Source organism: Suricata suricatta, chromosome 10, assembly GCF_006229205.1.
Source record: "Suricata suricatta isolate VVHF042 chromosome 10, meerkat_22Aug2017_6uvM2_HiC, whole genome shotgun sequence".
NCBI lineage: Eukaryota > Metazoa > Chordata > Mammalia > Carnivora > Herpestidae > Suricata > Suricata suricatta.
Genome location: NC_043709.1, coordinates 125,753,906 through 125,765,841, shown reverse-complemented (window position 1 = coordinate 125,765,841; position 11,936 = coordinate 125,753,906). Strand labels below are relative to the sequence as shown.

Sequence of the window (11,936 nt, the reverse complement as noted above, 5' to 3'; positions counted from 1 at the left end):
ACCCAGTTACATCATCCCACGGGAAGCTGGGAAATGTAGTTATCTTGTGTATACAGGAAGAAGAAGATAAAGTGGGATTTGATAAATGCATAGTATTTGCCACAAGCTCTTAAATTTTTTTTAAGTTTATTTTTTTTATTTTGAGAGGGAGATAGCAAGCAGGGAAGGGGCAGAGAGAGAGAGAGAGAGAGGGAGACAGAATCCCAAGCAGGCCCAATGCAGGGTTTGAACTCCCCAACTGTGAGATTGTGACCTGAGCCAAAGTCCAGAGTCCTACGCTTAACAGACTGAGCCACCCAGGCAACCTTAAACTTTTTTTATTTGATTCTTTTCAAATGCTGAAATAATACATGCTTGTTATAACAAGTGACCCAGGGGTATATAAAAGTGAAACTCATTATCTCCCAACATCCTATGGGCTTTCACTTCCCTTTGTGTCCTGCCACACCTTTTTCCTCATTCATATGACTGTGTTCCCCACGAACGTGTGACTCGGGAGAAACGAACTCTAGAAGACACTTCTGAACTGCAGGTTTTCATGATCATGGTTCTAGAGTTGCTAAGAAACACTTGAATGAAGTCTTCATCCAAGAAGTACCTCATACTGACAGAGAAGAGATAGAATTTTGCTGGATTTTAAAGTGATAAGAACAGTTACTACACCTGACCTTAGCCAAAAGACCGAGAAGCGATTGCTGGATTTAAAATTGACTGCTTTCACTTATGTTTGTCTTGGCTTTCTACAGTTCTTTGGCATTTACTCCTGCCTCTCTGGGGAGACATTCCAGGCTCCCCTTGTCACTGTTAGAGGTTCTGCCTCTGAATGATTCGAGTAGCTGTGCCATCAGAAAGACCTGGGTTCAAGTCCTGACTCTGTCTCCTACAAGTAATAAACTCCTCCAAGCATTACAGAAGCATAACTATTCCATATGTGAAACAAATCTAGTACCTATCACTTGGGGGTATTTTCAGTACTACAAGATAAAGTCTATTCTTTTTTTTTCTTAAATTTTATTTATTTATTTTTTAATTTGAGAGGGCAAGTTGGGGGAGGGGCAGAGAGAGAGAGAGAGAGAGAGAAAAAAATCTTAAGCAGGCTTCATGCTCAGCACTGAGCCCAACATGGGGCTCGATCTCATGACCGTGGTGGGGTCATGACCTGAGCCGAAATCAAGGGTCAGATGCTCAACCGACTGAGCCACCCAGGCGCCCCGATAAAGTGTACTCTTAAATCTTCCAGGTTACTGGATATCTACGACATCTTAATGTCCACAACTAGAGACCAGGGAAACTGGTATTTAAAATGCGTACAATATGACCAAGAACCTGGGAAAATCCTCTACAAAACAGAGTGTCATAGGAAGAGAAAGAAAGGAAGAAAGAGGAAATACAGACTGGAAAAGAGTGAGCTGAAGAGGATTTGGAGTCTTCATTTAGGAAGGAAAGAAGATATATAGGGAAATGAAGATCGGAAGATATGGAAGTTATTAGAAGCATGTTGAGACCTATCAGCCTGTTTTGCCAGCAATTTTCCTCTTCATTAGTTATGCATAGCTCCCATCAACAGGGGCAGAGTCCTGCTGTGACAGACCTTTTTTGTTAATGACCCAGTGGAACAAAAGGTTCACTGGAGCCTGGAGGTGTTCCCAGAGGAAGGGTTTGGGTCTGCTCAGCGCTTTCAGGTGTTTTTGCAGTTTAATGGAATGGGTCTAAAAGCAGAGGAGCCCGATTTAGGGGCTAGAGCATCAAATTTTGCCAACATTGAGAGAGCCGTAGGAAGAAATATTGACAGCCGCCAAATTAAACACACGAAGATCTTGTTGAAGAACTCCACGGACAAAAGGACAGAGACCCCAACATGAAAACTTGGGTATTGACACAAATGTCCAAAAGAAAAAATGTCCAAAAGAAAAAAATATCGAAGATTCACTAGTACGTATGGCCAGAAAAATCAGAAATCACTTTAAGGATTTCAAACAAAGAGGGATTAATACAGAGAATTAAGTCTCAAAGCTGTTGGAAGGGCTGGGAGAGCCAAAAGGTGGAAGGTATTGTTCTGCGGAGATCAGAAATGCAGGAAGCCAGGCGGAGCGTGTGATTCAGTCAGCTGAGTGTCCCACGCTGGGTTTTGTCTCAGGTCGTGATCTCATGGTTGGTGAGTTTGAGGAGCCTGCTTGGGATTCTCTCTCTCCCTCTCTCTCTGCCCCTCCCTGTGCGCGCTCTCTCTCTGCCCCTCCCTGTGCGCGCGCTCTCTCTGCCCCTCCCTGTGCACGCGCTCTCTCTGCCCCTCCCTGTGCGCGCGCTCTCTCTCTCTCAAAATAAGTAAATAAACTTGAAACAAAAAGAACTGCAGGAAGCTGGGATCTATTCCATGGAGTTCAATGCCGGATGTTGAAAGCTATTGACCACCTGCTCTGAGAACAACTGTGTAGCTTTCTGTTTTCGTACCTTCCGTAGGTATGGCTTAGATTAGAATCCCAAGCCTTACTTACATGCATTCCCCTGGAGGTGCTCCGGGCTATGACGGTGATATGGGCAGGCTGTGAGAGCTGGTCCATGCTGTCTAAAATCTTTGGGTTGCTAGTGGCCATTTATACGGATAGGCCGGTAAGAATTTTGCACGCGGTTTTGCCTTTATCTGATTCAGGCCAGGAGTGTGTTTGCTCTTATGACTGGCTGACAGGTGTAACGGAAGGGATTGGTACAGGCTGCCTTTTCCTCTTAGGTGCCTTTCAGAGGTTGAGTAGATCCCTGTTCCAGGTGCAGAGTCTAACACGCTAAACAGCCATCCTGACCGCTGGACTGGTGACCATTTTCATGGACCGTTTGTGTTCCTGAGTTTTGGAAAGGAAGCAGTTTGAGAGGAGCATGATGGTGACTTTGTGGGAGGGTGTGGTATGGGGAGGCCTTTGGTGGTTCTAGCTAGTTTCCTCATAAGCGTCATTGCTGCAAGCATTTGTGCCGTATAACTAATTGACGGTAAGCCCAATTTTCTGTAAAAGATAAAAGAAAATAACTGGTTGGCCATCTGGATTGACAGTTTGTTGGTTTCATAAACTGGTTTTATTTCTTCATTGACTCAGTACTCCCACTTTTATGGCATATAAATCTTAGCCCACATAAGGGTCTGCACAGTGCTGTGAAGTTTTGAACCCACATTTTCCCATAGAACTTTGGACCATTTATCAATGGACATGTGACAATATGCCAAGACCAAACAATAGTGTAGGGGCTTTCACAATGCAATTCAAAGCTCAGGTACAAGCATGTATTCTAGTATTTGTAAACCGATGTTGCTCTTAATGAAGAAAGACGTCTGAGCAAAAGAAGAAACCGTGTGCTGCCAAAGTGAGAGATGAATCATCATACCAAAAGAGAGAGAGAGAGAGAAGCAAGCAAGAAAAGAAGGAAGGAAGGAGAGGAAAAAAAGAAAAGGAAAGGAAAGAAAAAAAGGAAAGAAAAGAAGGATAATAGTTTGAAGAAAGATTTCGAGGGCAAATGCTGAGATACAGTTCACAAAATAAAGCCCGTTATTTGCCCAGGATTGGCGTGCATCTACACACGTGGTACATGTATTCAAATATTTTGCATTTTCCAATAAAGCCTTTTAAATTTTGTTATACATTTTCAAGTTTCACTATGTTGTTTTTAATAAACATCCCGCTTTAATTTGGGGGGACTTTGTTTTTTCCGGCACATTTGCTTTAAGGCCAAGCCGGCTGCGAAGATGCTGGTCTCAAAGATGCCGGCGGCGGAAGCCCGAAGGAGGCCTGTGGTTTTCCCTCTCCTGGTCCTGAGCGTCGCGGCCTCTACCGCGGCCCCCCCCCCCCCAAGGTCATCGTGTCCTCTTCTGTGCCCCTGGGCCTGCCCCGCCAGCGCTGTCTCCCCAGCCAGGGCGGCAAGAGCCACTCAGGCACACACGCTTCTCCGCCCACGGGTGCACCGCGGTGCAGGCACGCGGTGTGAACCGGGAGCCCAAGCACCCGCGCTGATCCGGCGTTGGCGGTAGCTCTGTTGGCAGTCTGTGGTTCCCGGGAGGAGGTGGTAAGTGGCAGGATTTTCTGCTCTTAAGCCCAGGCTTGCTGCCCTGGAGAAGGCTTATTGGGGCATTTTCGCAGCCGTGTGTGTCGTCTTTGGCCCTCACCCTTCACTTGAGATGGGAGATTATGAATCAAAAACCAAATGTTGCCATTGAATCCACTCTCAAGGGGCCCTCCATTCTCTCTAAAGTAGCATCTAGTTCCTCAGCCAGAGATTTTTGGTTCAGACTCTGTGTGGTACCCAACTTGTTCTGGAATCTATCCAGAGCACACTGGGCTGTGTTTTGGGTTTTTTGTTTGTTTGTTTTGATTTTTTGAGAGAGAGAGAGAGAGAGAGAGAGAGAGAGTGCATGACCTGGGGAGGAGCGGATAGAGGGAGACAGAATCCCAAGCAGGCTCCAGGCTCTGAGCTGTCAGTACAGAGCCTGACATTGGGCTTGAACTCATGAACCTCGAGATCATGCCTGGAGCCACCCAGGTGCCCCTGTTCTAAACCAATTACTTAGTAGGGTTCTTCCCCCCACTCCCAGCCTCTCCACTGCCCCATTTACTTCCCTCCTTCACACATCGCCGCTGCTACACCCTTGTTCTGCAGGGAGCATCTTGACTGTCACCTCCCCCTACCCCCAGCCTGCCCAAGGAAGGCGACATTCTCGGTAGTTTCTTGGGGAATAGGTTCTGGAAGCTGGCATTTACCTCTCCTGGGTGTGGTCACTGGAAAAATCAAGACAGAAGCATTCTGGCAGCTGGTGAAAGGCACACAATTTCTCCCGTGCAGTGTGGTTTACAGTTTGCAGTGCCTCTTACATCTTCACACGCATTGTTAATTTGATCCTCACGTTCATTATTTCCCACGGGTGATGAAATTGAAACTCGGGGATTGGCACACGTATGCCTGGTCACCTAGAGGCAAACTGGGCGAGTAATCTCCACGTCTCCAGCCTTTGACTTCTAGACCCTTCTCCCTGTACCAAACACGGAACTAACTTATAAAGCCGTAAGGAGTGTGGGTGTTTACAGCAAATTTGCCCTTCCAAGACCAAAAAGATGAACTTAGCTTTCAGAGTGTGGTGAGGAAGGAAGGGAAGAAGAGGAGGTGGAAAAAGGAGACTTTAAATGAGCCTTGCTTTTCCTGGGCCTTCATTTCATTGGCGCCTCTGAGAATGTTCAGGGAGCGCTGTGAGAGAGGTGAGTTTGGATCCTTGTTCTCTTCCTTTAAGCAGTTTGCATCTCTGCTGTAAAAGAATCTTGTTTATTGTTTTTTAATGTTTTTTATTTTGAGAGAGAGTGCAAGTGAGCGGGGGAGGGGCAGAGAGAGCCCAATTTGGGGCTTTATCTCATGACCATGAGATCTTGACTTGAGCCAAAATCAATAGTTGGACACTTACCTATCTGAGCCACCCAGGCACCCCAAGAATCTTGTTTATTTAAAAAAAATTTTTAATGTTTTTGATTTATTTTTGAGAGACAGAGATAGCGAAAGCAGGGGAGGGTGAGAGAGAGAGGGAGACACAGAATCTGAAGCAGGCTCCAGGCTCTGAGCTAGCTGTCAGCACAGAGCCTAATGCGGGGCTCGAACCCACGAACCGCGAGATCTGACCTGAGTCGAAGTCGGACACTTAACCGTCTGAGGCACGCAGGCGCCCCAACTCTTATTACTTATTAAGGGTACACTTTTGTAAAGGAGGGCTCTTGTGGGTGGTGGCGGGACGGGGTTGTGAAAGCCGGGTGTGGCAGTCCCTCCGTTGGTGGGGGAGCTATTTCAGAACGTTTTCCAAAGGTAGTGTCTGCTGATTTAAAAACCAAGATTAGAAAAAGCAGGTCTGGTCAATCGATGATTGAGAGAAGAGTGGTGTGGCTCTAAAACCCCCAGGAAGATACTGGGACATTGTGTAGTTCTGTGCTCTAGTCTCCCAAACCAGGCTCATCCCTCTGATGCTAACACTTAGGTGTTCTCTCAGAGGAGAAGGGGAGGAAGACTTGAAATGTGGTGCTTCTTCCCTGCGTGACACCCCTGGGCCCACACTTCTAGTAGGTCAACAACTGTGGACCAAACTCCAAGTCTTCAGGGTTCAGGCCTCATGTGGATTTGCCTTTGGGGCTGGTGGGGCAGATCCCAGGCCTAGCACCAACCCCAAAGGGCAATTTTTAGCACAGCGAGGCCTCACATCATCCTCCTGGACGTTCCTCCAGGGATTTGGGGTGCTTGGAAATCTACACAGTGGCCCCGTGCTGGAGCGGGGAGGTGGTGATGGTTTGGGGTCGCTCTTCTGGAGGGAGATCGCACAGAGGCAGGTGGGCTGTGTCCGTGTCCCGGGCATTACAGAGCAGCCCCTGCTTGACTGTGGACACTTGACCAGGAGACAGGGCGAGGGGGAGCCAGCTTGCGGGGGCCTTCCAGCCCGCAGAGGTTGGGGTGGCACCTGTCCCGATAGGGAGGCGGAGTTCGAGGTAGGGAAGGTAGTGCATGCGAGGTTGTGAGAAGACACACAGATGCCCAGTAGCTGCCCCAGAAAGGACGGGAGGCCTGCCTGGGGCCTGGGTTCGCCTCCAGTGGCGGACAGGGTCCAACCCAGAGAACTAGTTGTGACTTGAATGTGAAACGTCTTGTTTGGGGTCCCCAGCCTCCCGGCGAGTGGCCACTCAGGCAGAAGAGCTCAGGGCCACCAGTGAGTAAGTATCACACGGGACAGCTTCAGGGCTCCCGGAGCTCGCCTTGTGAGTGCCCATGTTTGGTTTGGCTCAGAAGAAGGGCATTCTTTCTGCTCAGTAAACCCCAGATCACGGGCTCGGTATCAAAGGCATGTGTGGCAAAGGTCTGTCTTGCATTAGGTTTCTTGGGGCAGAGCCACGCCTGGCTCACCTTTCTGTCGCCCCTAACGCATGCTCTTTGTACACTCGGATTGGATTGGACAACAAGGCCCGAGATCCTTCTTGGTACATTGGTTGGCCTCACCCGCCATCTCTGTCCCCCCCATGCCCTGCTTGAGGACTCCAGTAAGCCCCACCTGCCAGCCGCCGGGCACACTAGGGAGTGAAGGGAGGTGAAAGGAAGAAGGGAGACAGTTTGCAGCAAGGGAGGAACAGAAGAAATGGGAGGGAGTGTGCTCGGTGAGTGCCCGGGGAGGAAGCGTGGGTACTGGCTGCCCACCTAACGATCAGCCAAGGAGTCAAGGTAGGTTCCTGCTCCCTCTGCCCCCGCCCCAGGCCGCGTACGTCTGCCGTGTACACAGCACCAGCCGGTTACATGACATAAGGGATGGGAAGATAAACATCCCATAAACATGGTCCCCTCCAGGGCTGACCTTGCAGAGCCTCTGGGCTTTGAATCTGGATTTTGGACTTAACCTTGGGAAGGCCAGGGAGAGCACAGGTGGCGGTGGGGAAGTGAGGGCTCTCGAGTGTCACCCGCCGTGTTGAGCACCGAGTGGACTCTGGACACCAGGCAGTTTCAGTAAGTCTTCCGCGACCCAAGGAAGCATTGCTGGTCCCTAGAATGGGGCGGGCCACCCTCACCGGAGGGTCTCCGTCCTGTCAGGCAGGGCCCGCTTCACACAGAACGCCGCGCACGGAGGGGCCTGCCCCTGATCAGTGCCCTGGTGCTGCCATGTTTTCATGTTTCCTACTTAATCAATTTTGTTGTAAGATTTCGTTTTCAAGAAATCTCTACCCCCAACTTGGGGCTCGAAGTCATCGATCCCGAGATCAAGACTTGCGTGCTCTTTGGACTGAGCAGCCCACGTGCCCCAGTAAATTTTCCATTGTGGTAAAATATGTATAGCATAGTATGACGCCATAATTAAAAATAAAACATATCATAAAATTTGCCATTTTTAAAAGTTACGGTATAGTTAATATACAGTGTCATGTTAGTTTCCGGGGTACAATATAGTGACTCAGGACTTCCCTGCGTCACCCGGAGCTGGCCATGGGGAGTGTACCCTTAACCCCCTTCCTCGGCTTCACCCATTCCCCCACGTACCTCCACTCCGGTGACCACCGGTCTGTTCTCTTTACTTAATAGTCTGGTTTTCTGTTTGTGTCATTTTTTTCTTCGATATTTATTTATTTTGAGAGGGAGCACAAGCAGGGGAGGAGCAGAGAGAGAGAGAATCCCATGCTCTGCACAGAGCCTGACGCGGGGCTCAATGTCACATCTGTGAGACCAGGACCTGAGCTGAAATCAAGAGTTGATGCTTAACAGACTGAGCCACCCAGGCACCTCCATCTGTTTTGTCTCTTAAATACCGTAAGAGTGACAGCATATGGTATTTGTCTTTCTCTGACTTATTTCACATAGCATCATACCTTCTAAATTTTTTTAAATGTTTAAGAGAGAGACAGAGCATGAGTGGGGGAGGGCAGAGAGAGAGAGAGAGGGAGACACAGAATCCGAAGCAGGCTCCAGGCACCGAGCTGTCAGCACAGAGCCTCATGCGGAGCTCGAACCCACAAAGTGTGAGATCATGACCTGTCTGAAGTCAGATGCGTAACTGTCTGAGCCACCCAGGTGCCTCAGGTTCTTACCTTCTAGATCCATCCATGTTGGTGCAAATGTCAGGATTTTCTTCTTTTTCACGGCTGAGTAATAGTCGTGTGTGTGTGTGTGTGTACACACCACATCTTTATCCATTCATCTATCAGTGGACACTTGGGTAGTAAAATTTGCTCTTTTAAAGCATACAATCCAATGGTGTTAATTACATTCACAATATTGTTCAACTGCCCCCACTATCTATTTCCAAAACTTTTTCTTCACCCCAAATAGTCTATTTAAAAAATTTTTTTTAAATGTTTTATTTATTTTTGATACAGAGACAGAGCATGAGAGGGGGAGGGACAGAGAGAGAAGGAGACACAGAACCGGAAGGAAGCAGGCTCCAGGCTCTGAGCTGTCAGCACAGCTAATGCACAGAACCTGACACGGGGCTCGAACCCACGCACGTGAGAGCTGACCTGAGCCGAAGTCGGAGGCTTAACTAACTGAGCCACTTGGGCGCCCCCCAAATAGACAGTCTAAACCCATGAAGTAGTAAGCCCTCATTCCCTCGCCCTTCAGCCCCTGGTTACATCTAATGCAATTCCTTTCTCTAGGAATTTGCCTGTTCTGGATAGTTCACGTAACTGGAATCATACAACATATGTCCTTCTGTGTTAAGTTATTTCTCTTAATATAATGTTTTAAGGGTTCTTCCGTGTTGTAACATGTGTGTCAGAACTTTATTCCTTTTTTAAAAAACCGTTTATTTATATTTGAGGGAAAGAGCATCTTAGGCAGATTCCATGCTGTCCACACAAAGCCTGACTCAGGTCTCAAGCTCACAAACTGAGATCATGACCCCGAACCGAAATCACGAGTTGCACACTTAACTGACTGAACCACTATTTGCCCCCAAATTTATTCCTACTTATGGATGAGTCATATTCCATCATATATAGATATATATACCCTACATTTTGTTTATCCATTCCCCTGCTGATGGGCTCTTGGGTTGTTTTTGCCTTTAGGCTCTTGTGAAGAGTGCTGCGTTGGGCATGGGTGTGCGGATGTGCATTCACGTCCCTATTTTCAAGTCTTTGGGTGGTATTGCTGGGTCATAGGAAATTCTGTATCTAGCTTTTTGAGGAATTGTCAAACTCTTCGCCATTCTTAGTTTTTGAACAGGAGGCCCTGCATTTTCATTTTGCACTGGGCTTTTCAGGTCACGGAGCTGGTCCTCTCTCTGGGCTATTTTAGCAAGATATCGAAATCTAAGAAATACGCCAATTATCTCTCTCTTGCATGGGTCAGCCCTTGATAGGAAGGAACTAGCTACCACACCTATCTTAGAGCCTCTGAACAAACACGGTTACGTGTCGGTTTACGTCCTACTATGGAAAGAGAACGGTTTATTAAGTCTTCCCTTTGAGGACTGAGACCACCAGCTCCCACACAGCCTCCTTACATCTGCATCAGTGTGGCCACTGCCACTCAGGCTTCCCCGAAGACTCGATGCCACTGTCTTCACCAGGATAATTTTACTGTTCTACAAACACTTGCCCAGGAAGATAAAAGTTGCAACTAACTATTGTTCCGGGAACTTCCCCAAACCCACTTACAACTGCTTCTCTTCAAATGATAGCGGTGGATGACTGTGATCACACCTTGCTGCGCCCACAGCCCTGAACTTTTATATCATGAGCCTTACTAGGTCCTAATCCACTTGACATGGAAATGCTCACCTTAAATGATGGATATCCTGACCTCACCTGCCCCACTTGAAGACATTGTTAAGACTTCCAAGATGTGACCTCTCCTACTGCAATTCTCCTATGGGAGCCCATATTCAATAAACTACAATTTTGGGGCACCCTGGGTCGCTCAGTCGGTTGAGCATCCGACTTCGGCTCAGGTCATGATTTTGCGGTTCGTGGATTTGAGCCCCGTGTGGGGCTCTGGGCTGAGAGCTCAGAGCCAGAGCCTGTTCTGGATTCTGTGTCTCTCTCTCCCTGCTCCTTCCCTGCTCACGCTGTCTCTCTGTCTCTCTCAAAAATAAACAAACATTACAAAATTTAAAAATAGTAAACTACAGTTTTACAAACACACTATGCATTCATTCCAATCCCATTTTTGGAAATTTCAGCCATATCCATTCTTCCATTGAGGAGTTGAGTGCCTGCTGTGGGGTAGGCACCCTTAGACATTGCCTCCATGATGATGGGGACAGATAACGGCTTCCATTTTTATGGAGCTCTCCCACTCCTTCACCCTTACATCACATTCCTGCAGCGGAGGCGAGCGGAGACAAAGGGCCACTTTCAACCTGCATTTATTTGAAAATGGAGCTTCTCTAGCAGACAGGCTAGATCTCTGCTTTTTAAATCTGGATGTCTTGACAGTGTTGGGGAGGAAAAACGTTTCTTCCACCCTCTTATGTTCAGTGCCTGGGGGCCTGCAAATTTAGCCAACCAAAGACAAGACAGAAAAGGAATACAAATTTTACTAATGTCTTACTTGCACAGGAGCTCACAGGAAAGAAGTGAAACTCGGGTTGTTAGACGTGACTCAGGGCTGGTCTACCATCTTTTTTTTTTTTTTTTTTTTTTTTTTTTTAATGTTTTATTTAATTTTGATACAGAGAGAGACAGAGCATGAGAGGGGGAGGGGCAGAGAGAGAAGGAGACACAGAATCGGAAGCAGCCTCCAGGCTCCGAGCTAGCTGTCTGCACAGAGCCTGACGCGGGGCTCGAACCCACGAACGTGAGATCAGACCCGAGCCGAAGCCGGCCGCTCAACCGACTGAGCCACCCAGGCGCCCCGCTACCATCTTTATCAAAGGAAAGGAGGTTTGTGCTTTAAGGAACCATCCGCTGTGAAATGATGAGGCTATGTATGGAAAGGTGAAGGATTTTTTGTTTGTTTTTAGTAAGGTCTTTTATGCAGATTCATCTCAGTGAGGACTCGTGGTGACAAGAGTCACTCCCTTCCTAGTACGGGAGATGGAGACACCTCCCCAAAGGGAACTTTATATACTGCTTTTAGGCAGAAAAGAGGAGGGAAGGAATTCTTCCTGCATTTTGTCGTGTCCAGGATGCCTTCAGCTTAAAATAATCCTCATGCCAAGGTAGTATATTTTGGGGTAGTAGATCTTGATCCCCTTCAACCGGATCTTTACAAGGCCAGGCAGCAAGAGGCTCTTAGAGTGGGCTTGTTACTCATAATGATTACTTGTCACTGCTGTGCCCCCTATCTCTAAGGCACTTCTCGTGTCCTGGTGCCACCCCATGCCACTGTTGCAGGGACAGAGCCGAGGGCTTGCAAGTCACAAAGTGGCCCGAGCCTCCTTGCATGGCCGCTTCCAAGCCCCGCATCCAGTCGGTGAAATGACCCACCTGGAGGCCCAGGAGAGCTCCCAG

General features: G+C 48.0%; 1 pseudogene; it reads right to left on the bottom strand.

The window, feature by feature from the left end:
• Positions 1-551: 551 nt before the first annotated feature.
• LOC115305758 lies at positions 552-693 on the bottom strand (annotated as a pseudogene).
• Between the last annotated feature and the right edge of the window lie 11,243 nt (positions 694-11,936).